Raw genomic sequence first — 20,878 nt, forward strand, 5'->3', positions numbered from 1 at the left:
TTTTCCCCATTGCAGCCTTCATAGTGCTGTTCTTTGCGTTGGTAGTTAGAAAGGTGCTGGTAACCCACCAGTGTTTTGGCTACTGCTGAGCAGGTCTTGCACAGCATCAAGGCTGCCTCTCGAACATTTTCCCCCTCACCAGTAGGCTGGGACATAGCCAGGACAGCTGAGACAAACTTACCAAAGGGATATTCCATACTATATGGCATCTGCTCAGCAATAAAAGCTAAAAGAAAGGAGGAGGAGGAGGTAGGGGGGCATTTGCTATTATGACATTTGTCTTCTGGAGCAACCACTATGCGTACTGAAGCCCTACTTCCCAGGAAGTGTCTGGACGTCACCTGCTGATGGGAAGTAGAGAATAATTTTTTTGTTTTCCTTTGCTTCTTTGTGCAGCCTTTGCTTTATTAAACTGACTTCATCTTGATCCACAAGTTGTTATCCATCTTACTTTCTTACCACCACCACTCATCCCAGCTGAGGAGGGGAGTGACAGAATGGCTTGATGGGCAGCCAGCCAAGGTCAACCCACTAGAGTCTCTCTCAGTATTGTTCTGGATAAAATGTCCAGCACACAGCTAGACAAGTCTATATGTTGGGTGAGCAACTGGCTGATAGGGCAGGCTTAAAGACTTACAATAAATGAGGTTGTGTCAGGCTGGTGGCCAGTCACCAGTGGGGTTTCCCAGGGCTCAGTTTTAGGGCCAGTGCTCTTTATGTTTTTATGAATGATCTGGATGCAGGAATCGAATGTGCATTAAGTAAGTTTGACAATGATACTAAACTAGGAGGAGCTGTGGACTCCCTCGAGGGTAAAGAGGCCTTACAGAGAGATCTGGATAGACTAGAGAGCTGGGCAATCACCAACTCTATGAAACAAGAAATAACAAGAGCAAGTGCCTGATTCTCCACCTGGGATGGGACAATCCTGGTTATACATACAAACTGGGGGATGAGAGGCCGGAGAATAACCCCACAGAAAGGAATCTGGGGGTTTGAGTTCATGGCAAGTTGAATATGAGTCCATGGTGTGCCCTGGCAGCCAAAAGGGACGACCGTGTCCTGGGTTTCATCAAGCACAGTGCAGCTAGCTGTCAAGGGAGGTGGTTGTCCCACTCTATACTGCTCTGGCATGGCCCCACCTAAAGTACTGTGTGCAGTTTTGGGTGCCTTGATATAAGAACGATGTCAAACTATTGGAGTGTGTCCAGAGAAGGGCAACCAAGATGGTGAAATGTCTTGAGGGCAAGACTTAGAGGAGCGGCTGAGGTCACATGGTTTGTTCAGCTTGGAGAAGACCCCATTGCAGTCTGCAACTTTCTCGAGGTGGGGCAGTGGAGTGGGAGGTGCTGATCTCTTCTCTCTGGTGACCGGCGACAGGACATGAGGAAATGGAATGAAGCTGCATCAGGGGAAATTCTGATTGAACATTAGGAAAAGTCTCTTCACTGAGACAGTGGTTGATCACTGGAACAGGATCCCCAGGGAAGTGGTCATGGCACCAAGCATGTCAGAGTTCAAGGAGCATCTGGACAATGCTATTAATTAGCTTAGTTTCAGGTAGTCCTTTGAGGAGCAGGGAGTTGGACTTGGTGGTCCATATGGGTCCCTTCCAACTTGAAGGAAGTTTATCTACTGAGGAACTAGTGTCAGTGTAGAACAGTTGCGTCACACTCCAGTTCTGTGAAGTTGTAAAGGAAGGTATATTTGAGACAAAGCCATGGTTGCACATATGCAATGTATTTCAGAAATAAACATACTTTTCTTGTCATTTGCCTGAAACATCAGTAATGAATAATATGCTTGCAGAAGAACAAGCCAAACTTGAATTCAAGTGCTTCCCTAAGTCATTGAAGAAACCTGTATGTTTGGAGACCTATAGATTTGTCCCAAAGAAAGTGATGCAGAGGTTTTTAATAGACTTGCAGACTTCTGCAATTTTTTCAGTGTAATGCATATTTGCAATACAAGCCTGTTGTATTAAACCTCACTCTGCCAGATACAGTAAGTATTTTTTTTGTATCGTTAATTTAACCAGAATTCTATCTGAAAAGAAACTAGAGTTGGTTATAATCGGCACCTCTGATTACTTTTCCACTTTCTCATGTTTTCATGCCCCAAAACATAAAGCATTGTTTTGACAAGAAGAGGTTTGAAATTGCATAGAATACTCAAACAGGTACTAATATTTTGGTTGAAGAATATGTTCAAAGAATATCTTTCCCTGAAAGTGGAATGAAAGCAATTGTTTGTCAATGGCTGAGCTAAGAAGTGATATGTGGGAGACTGACCAAAGAAAATATGCTCTATGTATCTGTCTTTGTGGCCTCTTATTACACCATATTGCTCATGGCCAGAGCTATTGGAACTGGGAGATAAAATGACCTTGAGAGAGTTTTTCAAAAGCTTATAAAGACCTGTGTCTGACTGAAATCAACAGGGTTGTCATAGATTTGTAAGATTTTGTTAAGGTATTTGAATGAGGCTTTACAATATTGTGAGAGGTACGTTATTTCCCTTCTTTGCAGGAGGACTGAACGTCATGTTTAATTGGACTATGTGCACAGATGTATAGGAAGTTGTGGTATTTAATGTCACAGGGATAGCAAAGAGCACATATGGATGTTAAGACAAAATAGTATTGAGACTATGAACCTCAGTTAGATCTAGAGATGTTCTGTGAAGCAAGCAGAATGTTTGTGAAGTGGTTTGTTTGGGTTTTTTTCCGGCTTTTTAACCTTCTCAGACCTTCATCTTAAACTGCTTGACAAATACTTACTATCATAAATTCTGATTATTATTACTTAACCTATACTGATACTAATCCATGAAATGTGAACATAAAATAAATAAGGGCTTACCATCACTCACTTGGTTTATCAGCTTGGACAATAGCAGTCAGAAATAAAGATAATAAACTTTATTTCAACAAATAAAGGGCTTAAATAAACTCCTCTGCAAGTTGGTTGTTTGGAAATAATGGTAATGAAAAAAAAAACTTTATGTATCGGGAAAGCTAATTGCAAAAGAAGGGAAATATCTTGACTACTTTATTTCCAGCATCTCATCAAACTAAGAAGTCTGTCCTGGAATAATAATAGTCTTAGTCTAATGCTGCATCAATTAATTTATTTTTATGACCTCTTACAAACTGATAGGATGACATTATTTTACCATTTTAAAAAATATTCAGAAATTAAAATGCTATATAATTGAGCAACTCTATAGAAATATAACTGATTATTTTGCAGGCTACCTTGGGTACTTATGATAACTCTAATTTGAACTGAAATTGTAAAAGAAGTTGTTCGTGAGTGGCATTAAGAGTAAAATTCATCCTTCTCTCCCTCCTTTCAGTACAGACACTATAATGTTTACTATAATATAGGTACATTCTCCCTTCAATATTGCACCCCCACCCCTCACCCAGAAATCTGAAGTTTCCTGAGTGGATGCGGTGATTTGAACTAAGTAATTTTGAAATAATGTAAGAATACATGTGCCTGTTTTTATTTTGTACTTTTAACCCAATGGATAATCTGAAATACATTAGCATCAGTAAAAACTGTTGAAAGACAACACTATAGAGAAATCTACTCCTCCCCTCCTACTTGCTTGTGTATGTTGCTACTATGCAAATCTACACTGAAGCCAAGAAGAGATACCAAAATTGTATTTGTCTACTCCAAAATATTTGACTGCCACACATAGTGGAAACCAGATAAGGAGAGAATCTGTGTATTTATATCCCACACCATGAAGTATATACGTTATGATTTTAACCATAACAGAACTAGTAATGAGTATTCATGTTTATCAGCCCTGTTCTGATTAAAACTGCTTAGTTTTAAACATTGACATGAAAGGCCAAACTAGCTCTTTCTAACTGTTGAAATACATAGTTTTAACATTCCATAGATCATGTGGGAGTCTTGTGCTGGGAACTTGTGTGTAAAAAGAATTAGTAACAACAAAACCAAAGGAAATTAATGTAAAATGTCCCAAAAGAACATCATTTTAAGACTCCATGTTAGAGCCCTATATGGTGACCAAGAATGGTCTTCAATTTGTTTAACCTCACAAAGCTATTGTGAAGATAAACAGTTTCAAGTCTGTTTTTTTTTTTTTCAGAGGGAGCATTAACACACAAAGGAATTAAGATCTAGATTTCATCAACTACTTGGTTCCCAAACACTGTAGTAGTGCAGGTGCAACTGCAAACAATGTTAAGGGACACTATTTGGCATGAAACTGCATGATAGGATAGAAAATCTTTTTGCGGCAGAGCTGTAAACAAAGCTTGGCTCTTACACTTCCTGCTAAGTACAGATCCTTAAAGGCAATGCTTAAATTTAGGGCCAGTCCCTAGTCAGCTGAATCATCTCGAGTCATGTGCTCAGCCTGCCCACTGCCTTAGCTTCTGCCCCGTGAAGAGGAAGTTACGATCATAGTATGGACAACACTGAAGTTCTCTCTTCAGTCTTGTTAAGAGCTGTCTCCAGTGTTCACACATTTATGTGAAGTTTGGAAAGCTATTAAGGTGTTCTCTCCCTCAACAGCTCGTTTCCAGCCTATTCTTACTGACCGGGCCTGGTTTGTACCATTGACCGATTGAACTGCTTTACTTTTGCTCATGAACGACATTGTTTCAATTTTATTTTTGACATAAAGTATGTTTATTCTGGCGGAAGTTCAGACTTGCCTGAATCTGTGTCAATGTAGGGTGTCTCAAGCTTTCCTCAAACCATTGTTTATAGTCTCTGCCAGTTTGGAGAGTGGAAACTTCCTCCCCACCCCCGTAATAGAAGATCATTTTAAAAAATTGCTTTAGGCATTTTCCTAAGATTATGATTTAAAGTCTTATAATCTCCTGAGGTCCTTGAGAAATAGGCCAGTCTCTGATCACTCTTGAGCAGTTGCCAACTTGCCAGAAATATAGGGAGAAGGGTAGGATGTGTCTGCTTTTCTAATTAGCTTTTTTCATATAGTAACTTATATAACCCTCTTTTTAAGTGACAAAAAATTAAGCTGCTCAAAAAATGTGTATTTTCCACTGGCTTTTATATCATTGCTTTGCTGAATTATTTCAAAATTATAGGGAATAGTTAAACTGGTGTAAACTGCAGTGGAAATTATATGTCTTTTTCAGAAGGTACCTTTAACAGCTGATAGGAGGAAAAAAATAGTTATGAAGTTCTGAAACTCCTGCATAGAGACCTGATTTGAGTAAACTTAGATCATCTAAGCAAGCATTTACTAATCTAATTTGACCGTGGCAGTGTAGGGCATAATGCTTTATTTTTCATTATTTATTTAAAAGGGCTTTAATTTCACATGATGTACCTGGATCTGGATTTGTATGCTATTACTGTAACACATTTTTAAAATAATATGCTCAAACCAGTGGAAACTGCCTCAAATTCCTTTCTTGATCTATGTTTTAGGGATTAAAATTTGTCATTACCATATTAGAAAAAGTCTAATGGTCTCACTAGGGATGCTATCCTGTCACCGACAGCAAGATTACGTGTGCACGTGAAAACAGCTATTACAGTTGTAAGCTGCTACTTTCCAATGAACTTTGTCATTGTTTCCCAACTAGAAATTACTGTGCCAATGTCTGAACTGGCATAGTTAATGTCATGAGTATTCCTTTATCTATCACACTGCAAAATTGGCTGTGAAGTACAAATAAGCTTCAGCCCCAGTTAAAGTCAAAAGGGTGACTTTGTGCTGAAATGTGTAAGGATTGCCATTGCCACATCTAGGCATTGGCAACTTCTAGTTGAAAACTGGGGATAACCAACTGAAAAATGGTACAGTCTGAAGTCAATGCAGACATTTCTGCAGTGGTTGTGAGAGCGAGCCCACATGGTGGCTTGAGCCAGGTAGCTCAGAAGTAGCAGAATTAAGCTGGAAGCAGGTTGAGGAGGTAATCGACCCTCCAAAAACATTTGCCCTTTGAGCCATTGAAATGGATTTGGCATGTTGCCTTGCTTGTGGTTATATTGTTAACAAACTAATGCATGTATTTTCATTACTGTAGTGTTCTTGTCATTTCTTTATACATGTTTTCCTGTGGCATCCTCATAACTAAGTGCACAATCTGGGGGAATATGTCTGTCTTTTGTTGTAGTTTTAAGAATAAATCCTGCCTTGCCATCTCTGCACTCACACATGCAATTATGTTGTATCCAACTCCTTTCCTTCCGGAAGCTGTGAGCAGGCTAATTTCTCCTCAATTTTGACCACTGGTGAACATTCAGTCCACCAGGTAGCCATGCTTTCCCACTAAGGAACTGTCTCTTTCTGTCTATGGTTGCAAGTATATGCAGGCATTCAGTCAATGACTGTTAAATATTTCCTTCCATCCATTAAAAAAAACAAATTTAGCGGACAACTGTATTTGACACTGTGTTAAGAAACGTGCACTCAAACCTAGCAACTTCAGTCTTCAGTAAACCAAATTGGTGGGAAAATAGAAATCAAACTGAAGGAGGGAAAAAAAAATATTACTAGACCTTTGTAAATGTTATCTTGAGCCTCCTGGATGGAAGTCCAGGAAAACATAGGTTTTTGTTAAATATTAGTGAAATATCTAAAGAAAAATGAGGAAGAAAGCTTCCAATGAGTTTATATAGAGAGCTTTCTAGAATTAAAAAAACCAGTGAATGCACCTGAGAGGATTATGCATGCTTCAATGTTGATGAGATCCAAAACATAAGAAAAATGTATTTTGGTTATGGCAGAATGATTAAAATGCATCCATTTAAATGCTGTGGGCAAAAGCCAATGGAATGAGCCAGTGGAAATAATATAAATATTCCTCGAAGGGTTCCAGATGAAAGGTGCCACATCCCTTAATGTACTACAGATTCATTTATCTTTCACTAAAGAGAAGAATAAATAGACCCACATGCACTTGATCACTGGATATAAATCTGCTCAGATTACTGCTGCATTTAATTGGTACTGTTTTTATGAAATTACATGAATAAACATGGAGATTCTATTTTACTACCCAAGGGAGAAACTACCAGCGTAAATACTAGTGAGTCACATCTAAGGAAATATCCACAGTGAAGGCAAAGAATTGAAATAGAGGAAGAGATAGGAGAATGTGAATAAACATCCATTGCTTTCACTGTTGTTGTGCATTTTATAGGATTGAGTCAAGCAAATCAGTTTCTGGGGTCGTTATTTCCAAACTGTTAACAGTAAACAGGAAAAAATACCACCATTAGGCATTAACACACAGAAAATACTTTGTCATATTTGATCCAGGCAGATAGCTTTTCTGCCCTGGCTTTGCTCCACTGGCTAATAAAGCACATCTTTACAAACATTGTGAATAGAAATGCTTTTACTTTTCCCAAGGTCTTGCTAAAGGTACTTTTTTCCCTTTTCAACATCTGCTTGATTGGAATGTGACCTCAGTCTTGTAGTACCTCACGCTCTCTCTTGGTGTGTTTTGGTTGCATTAGGCAAAAGCAGTCGTGGGAGGTGTATTTCTCAGTGATGAGGTGTGGAGCAGTTTCTCGGAGGAGAGTGAAAGAGCAGAAGCAGCCAATTTCTCCTGACCTTGTGACCCTTCAAGTATTCACATACGCTGGCCCCAATCCCAGCCCTTTTGCAGCTGGAGTGCAGCAGCACACAATAGGGCTGGAACGTCTCCTATGAGAATTCCATAAAAGTATAAGGGGCTAGGAAAACAGAAAATGAAATTAATGTAAACTGTGTGCTGGGGTATTTAATGAATCCTCTGAAATGGGAGCATTGCCAGTAACAATGTTGTTCAATCATCTGACAGTCTTTGTAAAGAGGGCAATTATTATTTATAAGTATATTTGCACCTGAGGAAAATCTGAATTTATAAAAAAGTATGCATTTGCTAGATATAAAATGTGAATAGGTCAGTTTTCACATAAATATTGTCCTTCTTAGCTGGTAGGAACAGTTAAATTGTCATAATAAATGCAAATATCTTCTGAGGTCTTTATTCAGCAGTTTGATCAAAATGCTGGTATTTTTACTTTTTTCTTGTGCCATTTGATTTCTTCTGTTCTTATAGCTACCAAATACTCAAACTAATGTTTCAAGCTCCAGTCCAATACTGAAGATGGTAAAAAGATGTTAGTAAGTTTAACTGTTTTGCTTGTAGGGATTCACGCGGGTTAGATCGCCAGGCTCCTTAGCAGTTTTTACATGTTATGTGCCTGTCCAGTTCTGCAGACAGCTTTCCTGTCAAGGTAAACTGGGCTTCAGCATGTAAAAAGGCTGGTACTGACATAGCACGCCATCCCACTGGTTTAGGTTGTTAGAACTTGGATAACAGTGATTTTTCTCTGAAATAAAATATTTAAGAACTTCTACTCCAAGAAAATATCAAGACTTGTTTTCCTTCTTTTTTCTCTTAGAGGTTGTGGAATAATTTGGGAAGTTGATCCTACAGCTTAATTTATTCATTTCTAGGCTAGTTATATCCAAATACTTTGGCACTTGAACAAAATCACAGAATTAAAGTGGTTCCAGCTTCCCCCTTGGCAGATGGAATGGAGCAATGTTGTGAAGCAAACATCTTCCTTAAATTTGTATGGTTCAAAAAGATTTACTTTTCCTTTCCTTCGAAAGAAGGGGCAAACTCTCATTTCCATTTCAGCAGCTTTTATAATTAGCCTCCTACCTAACATGCTCCCATCAAATAATATTCAATGTATGTATGACTACTCAATATTTCTTACAGTTCCACTATGGTTTTTTTCTATACTTGCATAAATGGGAATGTGCTTCACAGTGTTTTGAGCTCCAAATGACTGTTACTGACATGTAGTATGATACTTAGTTTATGATTTAACTCTATTGCTTGAAAAATATTTCTGTTTTTATCAGCTCAGTGAACCCAACTCTGACTGAAATTTTGTCCATAGAGTGTACGCAACTATAATACTGAGACATATCATCAATAATACTATGAATGGCCAAACCCCTATTAGCAGTAATGGCTGAAACTGGTTCTTTATTATAGTGATTAACAATAGAATAAGTTGTGTATATGTCAGTCCTGATATGGAGTAGGTCCAAAAATGTATCTGATTGAGGAACATGAATTTGGCATTTGTATATGAATTCTGTGATAAGGTCTTTTTGGAAAATGTCAATGAGCTGGATTTTAACCAAACCATTTCACGGAACTCTAGTGTAGTATGTTTGCAAGGTTACGTTAAACCTAGCTTACTCTCTTCCCTCATTTGCTGGGTATGAGTTTAGCTGTATTTGGTGTATTCGTGCACTTTAAAAGGACATGTTCTCTGTAAATAATATTTGCATGTGTGTTTTTTTGTTGTTTTTTTTTTTTTAAAAAAAAAAATCTGGAAAGGTTCATCTGCTGACTTTGAATAGACCAGCAGCTATAAAGTGCCACAGCAATGTTACCCCTCAGACTGTTCAGGCTACTGCTCAAGTTTTTTCTGCTCTTTTATACTAAAGCATTTACGTAGATTTTTAAGGGTTATGATGTGTAGGATCCTGATTATGCCAGATGTCTCTGGAACTGCTCACCAGAAACTATTAAGCTGCATGGAAGTACCTTTCTCTGTTATAATTGTTATCAAAGAAGTAAAGGATTGGAATGGTGATTGTTGGAAACAGTGATACTTCAGGACTTCTGGCAAATTACTTCAACAATGAAGTACGTGAGAGACTGCTGTTGGGTTATGACTCCTTGGAGTAAACTATGTGACAGCAGCTAGTTGTTTTCTTGAAGCAGCTACCTAATTCTTGCAGCAGAACCTTCAAAGAGGTTAGCAGTCAGTACACTATACAAATGCTCAGGTGTAGACTTGCCATATACCACGTGTATTTTGAGGAGATAGCAGTGTGTGATATTTTGTCTGAGGAGAATTCATACTCTGAGGTTAAGAAGGGTTGGTTTTTTCTTCGTTTTCTTCCCCTTTTGCATCCACTGGATGGGCTGATTTCTGAAAGCATTCTTCATCTTTGGAACCTATTTCTTTAGGGCACTAGTCCTGGCTAAAAATTTTGTGAATATAGGTTATGGCTTTGCTTTGTCATAGGAAATGTTATTCCTGGCTTGTCATGCATAAATAAATCATAAGAGCATTTATTGAATAATCATTTCATATGACAAAAAAGTGTTAAAGATTTGTGGACTGACAAATACTTCTGATAAAGAACTATCTGCATTTACTTGGTCTTGCTGATCAAGTTTTGCCTCATTTTGGAGAGTACCAAAGGGTGTGGATTTCTATAGATGCTATTCCTTTTGTCTCACTTTGACTTGGACATTTCAGAATATTGGGTTTCACACATGCCTGTGTAAGGAAAGAAGTGATTATGGATTGAAGGTGTCATTCTTAAGAGTGTTGCAAGTCATTGTGGCTCGATAATTGAGACAACCCACTTGTCTCCAGATGGCTGTAGGCTCTGCAAATCGCTATAGAATTTCTACTGAATAGATTAGTGGACGACAGAATTCCCTTTAAGCATATTTGACATTGGGAAATTTGGAACTGAAGGGTTAATCTCTCGGGCAGCTGTCAAAGTCTTAACTGTGCAGTGCCAACTTGATGTTTTTGGAAAACGTTTCCTGGTTTAATTTTTTAGGTATAATGTTAATGGGCTATTGTGGGGTCATTTCTGTTCTCACAGTTTTAATATAGTATAACTTCATTGACTTCACACTTGGCGCAATGAAGCTGCAATACATTGAAGTGATGAGAATTCTGTGTTTAGGCTGAGATTTTAAAAGGACTTTATGGTAAGACCTGCCTCTGTTAAGCATCACTGTAATTAATTCTACCCTGTGGATTTATTTTTAGAAAGAGCTCTTGTTTAGCTGTCTAAAAATTTTTGCCACTTGTTAAGTTGTTTTAATAAATTTTCAGTGTTTGGATTAGCATAATTAGATCACACAATCCTTTGATTTGTTCAAATGTGTTATAGCATTTCCACTCTGATTTTGATGCTTGTTTTGAGCACTTTCAGCTCTTAGATCCAAGTAATTCATTCAGATAATGCATTAAGAATTGAAATTGATGTGCAGTCTAGAAAAATACTTGTTCCATGACCCAGTGTGCAAAGGTGTCAGAACAACAAAATGTTTGATGAGAGGCAAGAAATAGGCAGCATTTTGAGGGAAAGATTGGTTAATCCACCAAACACTGCCAAGCTTTGACTGGCAAATGGTGGTTTTATTCTCGCCTCACAAAATAGATGAAAGCCTTCAACGGTGTTATTACTTGGCAGATAGCTCAATGATTTTTATCTTTGATCCTTTAACCTGAACTATGTTCAGATTGTAAGTATTTCAAGAATCTCATAAATTTCTTTGACTGAAAGCAGTTTTGAGTACTTTATAGTCATAATTTGAACAGTTTGGGGAATAATTATTGTGGGGAGGAACTGGGTGGTGCTGTTTCTGGTTCCTACTTGAATGATGACAACATCTGATCAGTGTGTCTCAGAATGTCTTTTCTGTGCATGTTCACAAGAATATAAGGGTCTGTTACAACCAGGGGCAGCAAACAATAACTTCAACTCATGCTTTTCATTCTGGAGTTTGTTTGCTGTGTCAGCTGTATAGCGGCTATTCTGCTATAAGTACAGATGTGTCTGTGTGAAAGTAATTTCTAGAGACCACAGATCACAACTTTGAAATGTGCTTTCTTTTTACATCTATGTTTGTGAAACTTGCTTCAGTTGTTTGTTTTGGTTTGTTGATTGGTTGTGGGTTTTTTTAAATTGCAATAGAAATAAAGCGCCTGAAGAGAATGCATTAGTAGGAAAACCTTGTCACAAGACCCCACAGTATTTGCCCAGCTTTAAATTTTGGTGCAGTTGAATATCCTGCCCAATCCATAGCCTCACTATTTTATACTAAACATGAGTAAGGTTTGGTCATATTTCAAATTCTGATTATGATGATTCTGATGCAGTCTTCTTCTGCCTGCATCCTGCGAGGCTTTTATCACCCACGTACTGTTTTCAAAACTTCCTTTATCCTAGACTGCCTTTCCCACTGCTGCCTGTAAATAAATTGATGCTCATAAATAACTTGGCAATGGTCAGAAGGCTAACATAAGATCACTGCCCATTGCAATTACTGCCATTCTCTTGAATTGTTCATTGCTCTGTTAGCAATGCTCATTTACTTCTCCTTAGCACAGGGTATTAGCTTTTTTTCTTATTATTATTTTGAAGCAACATGATGCCTATCTTTTAAGTGGCACTGTTTCAAGACTAATGCCCTTGCGTATTATTGTATTACCAGAAAGAAAATGTTACTAAACTTATCTTTCAGAACAAAATGCAAATTTCATCTCTTACTAGAGCATACTTCAGTAACATATTTGAACAGCACAGCATTGCTACTCACATATGCAAATAAATAATTAAATGACATTAATGATTTGGCCTAAGGGTCAATTAAGAAGTCTCTGACTGGGTCACAAATATCCTTACGTATATCCTGTGCCTTTACCCCCTAGGTTTGTTTGTTTAGTTTTAAACAACACTCCAAAGAGGGAAAATTTTACAACATGAGCCAGCTCCACTTTATTAATACTGTAGGGTTTTCTGAATGCTGATGAGCACAAAAATGTAAGACAACTGCTCCTACCCCCCAAACCACTGGGTGATGTCCGTTGGGTCTGCTGTTGATGGACTCAGTAATGAAGACAAATTGAGCAGGTTCTTCTGTTCATTAGCTGCACAATGCTTTATAAACATAAGACAAAGTTCAGAAAGTGGAATTTAAATGGACAATATTAGGCTAAACTTGCAGATTTGTTTAATTGAAGACCAACACAGATTTTCCTATACAACTTCCACAACAGAAAATTTCCAATTGAAATTAATTTTTAAACATACATTTGGTGCGTATAACCCAAACACTGGTTTAGAACCAGAAAAAGAAACTTATTTGAAAGTATAAACAAATGTATAAATGTCTAGTTTATTTTCACTTCTGAAGTAAATAGGAAAAGTAAGCAAGCAGAATTATTGGTCAAATGGAAGGCCAATTTAAACCATTCTTTTAAGTTCAGTAATCAAAGGTGATGTATGTAATACAAGTGTGGCGGATTGACCCTGGCTGGATGCCAGGTGCCTGCCAAAGCTGCTCTGTCACTCCCCTTCTCAGCTGGACAGGGGAGAGAATATATAACAAAAGGATAAGGACAGGGAGAGGTCATTCACCAATTACTGCCATGGACAAAACAAACTTGGAGAAATTAGTTTAATTTATTACCAATCAAATCAGAGTAGGATAATGAGAAATAAAATGGAATCTTAAAACACCTTCCCCACACCCATCTCTCCCTTCTTCCTGGGCTCAGCTTTACTACTGAGTTCTCTACCTCTTCCCTGTCAGTGGCACGGGGCGGGGGGGAATGGAGGTTGTGGTCAGTTCATCACAGACTGTCTTAGCTGCTCTTTCCTCCTCAGGGTGAACACTCCTCACACTCTTCCCCTGCTCCAGCGTGGGCTCTCTCCCATGGGGGACAGTTCTGCATGAACTTCTCCAATGTGAGTTCTTCCTGCAGTTCTTCGTGAACTGGTCCTGCCTGGGTCCTTTCCACGGGTGCAGTCCTTCAGGAAGAGACTGTTCAAGCGTGGGCTCTGCTCTCCATGGGGCCACAGGTCCTGCCAGGAGCCTGCTCCAGCACAGGCTTCCCACAGGGTCACAGCCTCCTTCAGGCATCCCGCTGCTCCAGCGTGGGGTCCTCCACAGGCTGCAGATGGAGATCTGCTGCACTGTGGACCTCCATGGGCTGCAGTGGCACAGCCAGCCTCACCATGGTCTTCACCACAGGCTGCAGGGGAATCTCTGCTCTGGTGCCTGGACCACCTCCTCCCCCTCCTTCTTCAATGATCTTGGTGTCTGCAGAGCTGTTTCTCTCACATAGATTCACTCCTCTCTGGCTGCAGTTGCCTGGTTTTTTCCCCTTCTTAACTATATTATCCCAGGGGTGCTACCACTGTCACTGATGGGCTCAGCTTTGGCCAGGGGTGGGTCTGTTTTGGAGCTGGCTCACATTGGCCCTATCAGACATAGGGGAAGCTTCTAGCAGCTCCTCAGGAAAAAAAAAACACTGTAGCTCCCCCACTACTAAAACCTTCCCATGTAAACCCAATACAACAAGCAAGGACAGTTTTGTTTTGTTTTTTTCTTAGTATGATTTTGAAACCTGGCATATTTTCTGTAACATGACATCTATAGATATCCAAAACTTGGAAATGCTACATAACTGAATGTGTTTAGTTTTAAGAATTACAAGAAAATTCAATCTTTTTTGCCTTAATTACCACAGTAATTACAATAAATATCTAGTGATGCTATACATGTTGATAATGCCTAGAATACTGATTTAGTTCCAGGCCCAAACTTTACGAAGTCTGCCTAAGCCTTTCTTTGCTTGTTAACTTTAGGGCTGTCTTTAACTGACCCAACTAGATCTGCATACAGAATAGTTACAGGAATGATTTCTATCCAGTTGTATTTTACATATTATCTTGTGCTTGGGTACCAGTGAATGCTTAAAAGAAATATCCACGTCAGTCAGCCACTACAATGAGACAAAGTAGAATATATATTATCTAAATAAGCAGAAGTCAGTTGCCTGTATTGGCGATTTTTCCTTGAATTAGTGCAACTGAGGATTTTACTTGTTTTTCATTCTCCTTAGTTGCACTGTCAAGAAAAGAGAAAGTCTTCATATTCTGCCAATGTGTTTGCCATGTAGGCATCCAATTCCAGGCACAAAGCACATAGATCCTTTCTTGGTCTGGCCATGTGTGAAAGTTGGTCATGAAAGTAACTGGTTTGCCTTTCAGTTTACATACACTGGAAAGAGTAGGTTGTTCGGGATAGCTACCCAGGGGAACCAGATTGTTGAGGTAGGCAGGACTAAAACAGGGAAAAGGGCCACTAGCATTACCACAAAAGATAGAGGATAAATAGTGGCATAAATCAGTATTCCAGGAAAAAGAGCAGAGCAGTTTCTGATGCAGAACTTAAGTAATTGGGCTCTGTGTCTGACAATGAATTTCAGGCAGCATAAACTCCAGTGACAGTACTGACTCCAGGGTAAGCTAATTCAGAATTGCATTCTCAGCAATGGATCTGAGTATCCAACTGTCACAGCCATGGGAGGCTGCTACCTCCTCCTACCTTCTCAAGAGCTTCAGCGGTGGAGAGACAGAGTAAGGCAATTTGGGTGTCATCTGTCATTAATCTTAAAGTAGTCATAGATTTATTTTGCTTCGGCTACTGAATTAAGCTATTGTCACTACACATTCTGTGACTTGCCTGATAGTATCTCATGTCCCAGATGGGGCTATCAAATGGATGTTCCTGAAAAGGATGCTGTTTACACATTTGTTCTATTCAGACGCCTCTGTTTCAGCAGCCTGTTAAACAAAGTAATGTATTGATCTTAAAATCGCTTATTATTAGGAGCTTCAGAATTGGCTGTGTTTGTATTGATATTTTAATCTTTATTTTCCTGATCTACCTTCAAATTCCACAGAATTACAGGTTTGAAATCCTAAACTGCTTTTTTGTGTGGCTTATCTGCAGCTACCGAATGAACATTCTATTTTGTGTACCCCTGGCTTCTTGTTGTACTGCGTAGCATCTCAGTCTACAAAGGGGGGGGGGGGGGGGAATCTGATTGCTGTAGATTGATCATGTATCATTCTCCACTAAGCCCATTCATATAGGGCTCCCCTCATACTTACCGGGGGGGGGGCTAATTTATGCCAGCTTTATTGAATGTAGGTCTCTGGATCTACAGCTCTGAAATAGTGAATAGTGAAGGATGGCTTTTTAGGAGCTCAGAACATCCCCAAATGGAGGGGGACAAAAAAAAAGGGCCACTGACAAGTATTTGACCTTCCTGGGATGGAGCTACGTGAGACGTAAAAGGTGTTGAGAAGTTTTGCTGCCCATTGTTCTAATAAGGGGCATGTCAGTGATGTCAACATAATGTGCGGAGGAAATGTCACACATGTCTGCAATTGGCTACCTCTGGCTAGCCAAGCACAGCTGGAAACCTGCAAAACAGATGTTGCTTTCAATCAAGCAAGGGTCAAAGCAGTCTTGGGACTTAAAATGTCTATTTTTCTCTATCGAAAAATTGATCCTTGGGTAGTTTTAGTGGAACAGTAATTATTTTAGCAGATTTTCTCTTTTTTTTTTTTTTTTTTTAACATGTGCAGCGTTACGCCTATAGAACAGAGCAACAAAAAACTGTGGGCATGCATCCAGGCAACACAGGACAATTGTTGAGAAAAGGGTCCAAACAAAAGAACATCATTGGCTAAGTTCAGTGAGCCACACCTGGTAACTCTGTAATACTTAACAGTATATACTAAACAGAGTTTCCTACTGACTGAAACAGAAAAAAATTTAAGCCACCTGGCTGAAGTCTGCTTTGTAAGCCTGAGAACAGCAGTCAGTTTATGGCTCTTTATCCTAAGAGAATTCTCTGTTCTTTGTATTTTATTCTCTGTATACCATCCTCAAAAGATTGAATAGGATTGCTTTGTAAGAGAGGAGAACTTGGAAACAATGCACTGTACAGATTCCAGTGTGGACTGCACAGAAGCTTTGAAAGACAACCAAATCTTTGCTTCCTAGCTACAAATGTGTAGCTGTAAATCTGGACTTTGGTTCACAGAAATCACGGTTAAGTTTCTTTCCCTGCTATGAAAGGGCAACAGCATATGGAGGCTGAAATCTAGCAGTGGAGTATTGCCAAAAAAATGTCTTACTCAGGAAAAGCAAGCAGAAGCCTTCTGAACAGTCTAGTAGCAAAACTCCTGGTAGGCAAAAATTGGATATTAACTTTACAGCTGAGAATAATAGAGAAGGAGAAAACAGTTAAAATATTTGCATCTGAACTTGTTGCCTCTCAAAAGTGAGGCATCCACCCATGGGTAGAAAAGTAGCAGACCAGAGTTTTCCCCTTAGAGCCTTTCTGTTAGAAATGAAAAACTGGGCTTTTTTAGTCATAAATTAAACAGCCTTCCCCTTTTTGTCTTTCCTTTTGCTCTTTTGTGCTTTATTTACTGTACAGTCAAGAAGTAAGTGGCAGCTTCAGTTCACTTACTGTTTCCAACTCTCTGAAGGCGTTTTTTTCTCTTTTTTTTTTTCTTTACAGCAGCTTTGTACAGACATATCTGAATTAGTCTTAATCTACTTAGGTAGGACACTATCAATGTAGCCATAGCAGTGAAAAACTCTCCTCCATGAACTCTGGCTCTGATGCTAACAGTTATAGTTCAAACATATCCTTTGTAAACTTTTCCAGGTGGGGTTTGGGGGGTTTTTTTTTGGCCTCTAGTGAGGGTATCTGTTGTTGATGGAGGCTGTTTCTATATCCTCTCCTACACATTTCTGTCTCCTCCTCCTCCTCAGATTTATAGTTTATTTGTGTGGTACAGCTTGGGCTGGTGTCCCATCCTGTGTCCATCGTCCATCCGTCTCCACCCCCCACCCCGTACTTAGTGCTTTATTCAGATCATTTAAATCTTCAGTCCTCTTTTCACTTTACTTTAGGTTGTGACTTTCTAGTTAAATATTTGGTCTCCCACTTTTACTCCTGTTTTTACCCATAGGTGATGCCAAAGCCATTACTGTCTGGGTACAGGGGCCCTATTTCAGGAGTTCACTTAAGCAAGTGTTTTAATTCATCCTGTGGATGCTCACATCCCCTTGCTTGTTCTTAGGTGATTCCTTGAATTGGAGTTTCTGTGCACTAATTGAATCAGAGCAGTCATAGCAATAGCTCATTGAAGGAAAGGTGATAAAAGTATCATTCATAAAAGACCTTTGGAGAGGTCATCTAGTCTTCAACACTAGATGAGGTTAGTTCTAGCGTTGCCTACCTATGTCTGCAAGACTTCCAAGGATGGAGATTCCCTGGCCAATCTAGATAACTTGTTGCAGTACCGCACTGGCATCCTAGAGAAGATATGTTTCCTAAAGATATTCTCTAGTTTCTTTGTTCTTTGTCTGAGATTGAGTGTATTTATCAAAATCTTAGATGAGTTCTGTCCTGAAACGGTATAATCTGCCCTAAGGTAACTATTTAGCCAGAGAGAAACAGGTTTTAGGTAGTTTAAATAAAAAAAAGGAAATCAAATTTTTCCAATATAAAATACAGTGCAGCCTCAATTATCTGAATGTCACAAGAAACAGTGGTTGTGGTGCACTAAAATAGTTGAGGGAATTTTCAGTGTAATTAATAAATGCCAAGGGACATAACCCTATTTCAGATCACTGACGTTATATTCTTGCATGAGAAAAGAATCTCGTTTCTTCATTGTAATGTACTGACACATAAAACTTGTGACAGATAAAGAGGTTCTCTGTGCAGAAGTTCGTGCATTCAAAGCATTTTGTTTTATGAGACAAGTAACTGAAAATGTATTAGGGAAGCAAGAGATTTATTATGTTTAATCAAACATACAAAATAAAAGCATAAAGAATTGGATCTTCTGGAGATTTTGATGCCTTTATAATTTCTTTAGATATTTGTACCATAACGGGTTTTTGAAAAAATGCCATACTAGCAGAAATGGGGAATAAAACTTCCAAGTCCAAAATGGTATTGTTCCTATATTGTGATTTAATGTGCTCTGATGGAGCTAGACCACTTATGTGGTATCTGTTCAGTTTCCACAATTACTCATTCCTGTTACCAGAAGGATGCCAACATATTCATTAAGCCTCATGCGTTTTTTGAAATGAATGCTTGTCTTCTAGAAGCTGGCCAGATTACCTACTCATTTCACATATATTACAGTGCTAAGTGGAAGTGACTTGTATTTACTATTGACCTGCTTGGGATTCCAGCCAATAACCAAGCAACAAAAAGCTCTATATCCCACACCAATTTTTGAAGCTGCTCCTCTCTAGAGGTGAAATATTTTAAACACTCATTCAAGAAATAATTTAATTGATTTTTCAGCTTCTGTTATTCCCTCTCCTCAAGAGCCAATGACCAAAATTGACTCTATTCTCACTTCAGCCACCTTTCTTTTATGTTGCACACATAGAAACTTGTCAGCCACTGGGTTAAATTAGTGAAGGTTTATCCAGGGTTAAATTAGCCCAACACTGTCAGAAGTGAAGATGGATTTTGACACATTTTAGTCTGACTAGTCATGTAAAAAAGCAAATAGTATGACAAGCTGATAATTTTAAAAAATGCATGTGGTTAACTTGGAAGTATTGCACTTGATGAAAATCTTGACTAGAACTTTTCACAAAACTGTTTTGGTAGTTGCTACTGAGTTTGCTTATTTACACTTCAAATCCAGTATGGGAAAATTATTTTAATTTGCACTTTTAATTTTATTGTTTGAAACTTTTTGAAGCTTAAAATACTACTCTTACCCTACTCCCCCACCTCCTGGTTGGATTATTGTCAAATAAATCCAATATAGATTACACTCAGAAATCTCTGGTAGTATAAACTTCAGAAAGCAGTTTTGTTTCAGGAGACTGCTTACATTACTAGTTTACTTAATCATTTTATTCATGTTTTCTTTTAGTTCTATTTTACTTGGATACAGAAAAAAACAAAGGAAATAAGTTGTTATGCTTCAGAACTTGCTCTGGCTGCTGCTTAATTTCTCATACCTACTCAAAAAGTTCTTTTTTACTTCTAAGTTCATGGTAGATAATCTGAACTACAATGGGCTTCATTTGATGATTAAAATCTGCCTGAATCCCCTGGTCCTTTCATTTACATATCAGAAAACTGCTTCAGGGATGATCTATGCCTAGCAATTTAATTCAGTAAATAATTTTTCCCACCTGAAATTTCAGATATTTTTACAGGGATGAGATAACATCCATATAGCAGTTTGGTGATTTAATATCTTTATTTTACTCCACAGTAATACAGTGGTTCATAGCCTCAGCTTTTTGTGAGGTGTTACACTTGTGTTTCATTGAAATGGGGCACTCCAAATATTCAATGCCAGTAGTTTAGTTTCAAATACCAGGGGACAGCAATACACTGTCATGACTTTGGATTTCAGTTTTGAAACTCTAGGCTTTAACACATGAAACAATTGTTTAATTCCTCTGTGCCGGGACTGAGTTTGTCTGGTCTGTGCTTGGTGAGATTATGTAGTCCAAAACAACAGATAAAACTGTTTCATTGTAATCGGAAGATTTTCACATGATATATCTGTGCGCCTTCTTTTTTCTTCCCCCCCCCTTAACTTAGTCCTTAGAAGACAAGTATTTATTTATGAGTAGGACTGGTCAAATACTAATTTTGAATAGCAACAGAGTTTGTTGAATGTTTTGTTGTCTCCGTTTTAATTAGTCTAGTTACATTAATGATATCAAAATAACCACGGATAAAAATCGAAGAGCTTACTTCTCTTCTAGAGCAGTAAGAAAAAAAGCACTAGAAAAAGTATTTTTCTAATGAAATGTGTCAAAACTTCTCTTAGACTGCTCTTAGCCCAGGAGATTTCTGTATTTCATTTATCATACAGTCAAAATCCTCACTCTGCAATGAGAAATGCCCAGCACTAGAGCGGCAGTAATAATCATTAAAAATCTGTTCTCATTTTGGTGTCTTTCTGTGACAGTAGTATCAAGTGAGCTCCATCAGGTCTGGGACCCTGTTGTACCTACACAGCCCTTAGCTTATAAGAGACTCTCCTTAGCCCAAAGAACTAATCTGAGCCATAGAAGGCGCCAAGCAAACATAATGGACAGAAACAGAGAAATGCATGAGTGAAAATGGAACACAAAGTATCTGTTTGAAAGTAACTTACTAAGTCATGGTGTTCTTTTTCCTTTTAGGATGGATAACTATACTGTATACTC

The sequence above is a fragment of the Phaethon aethereus genome, assembly GCF_964289735.1.
Source record: "Phaethon aethereus genome assembly, chromosome: 9".
Taxonomy (NCBI): Eukaryota; Metazoa; Chordata; class Aves; order Phaethontiformes; family Phaethontidae; genus Phaethon; species Phaethon aethereus.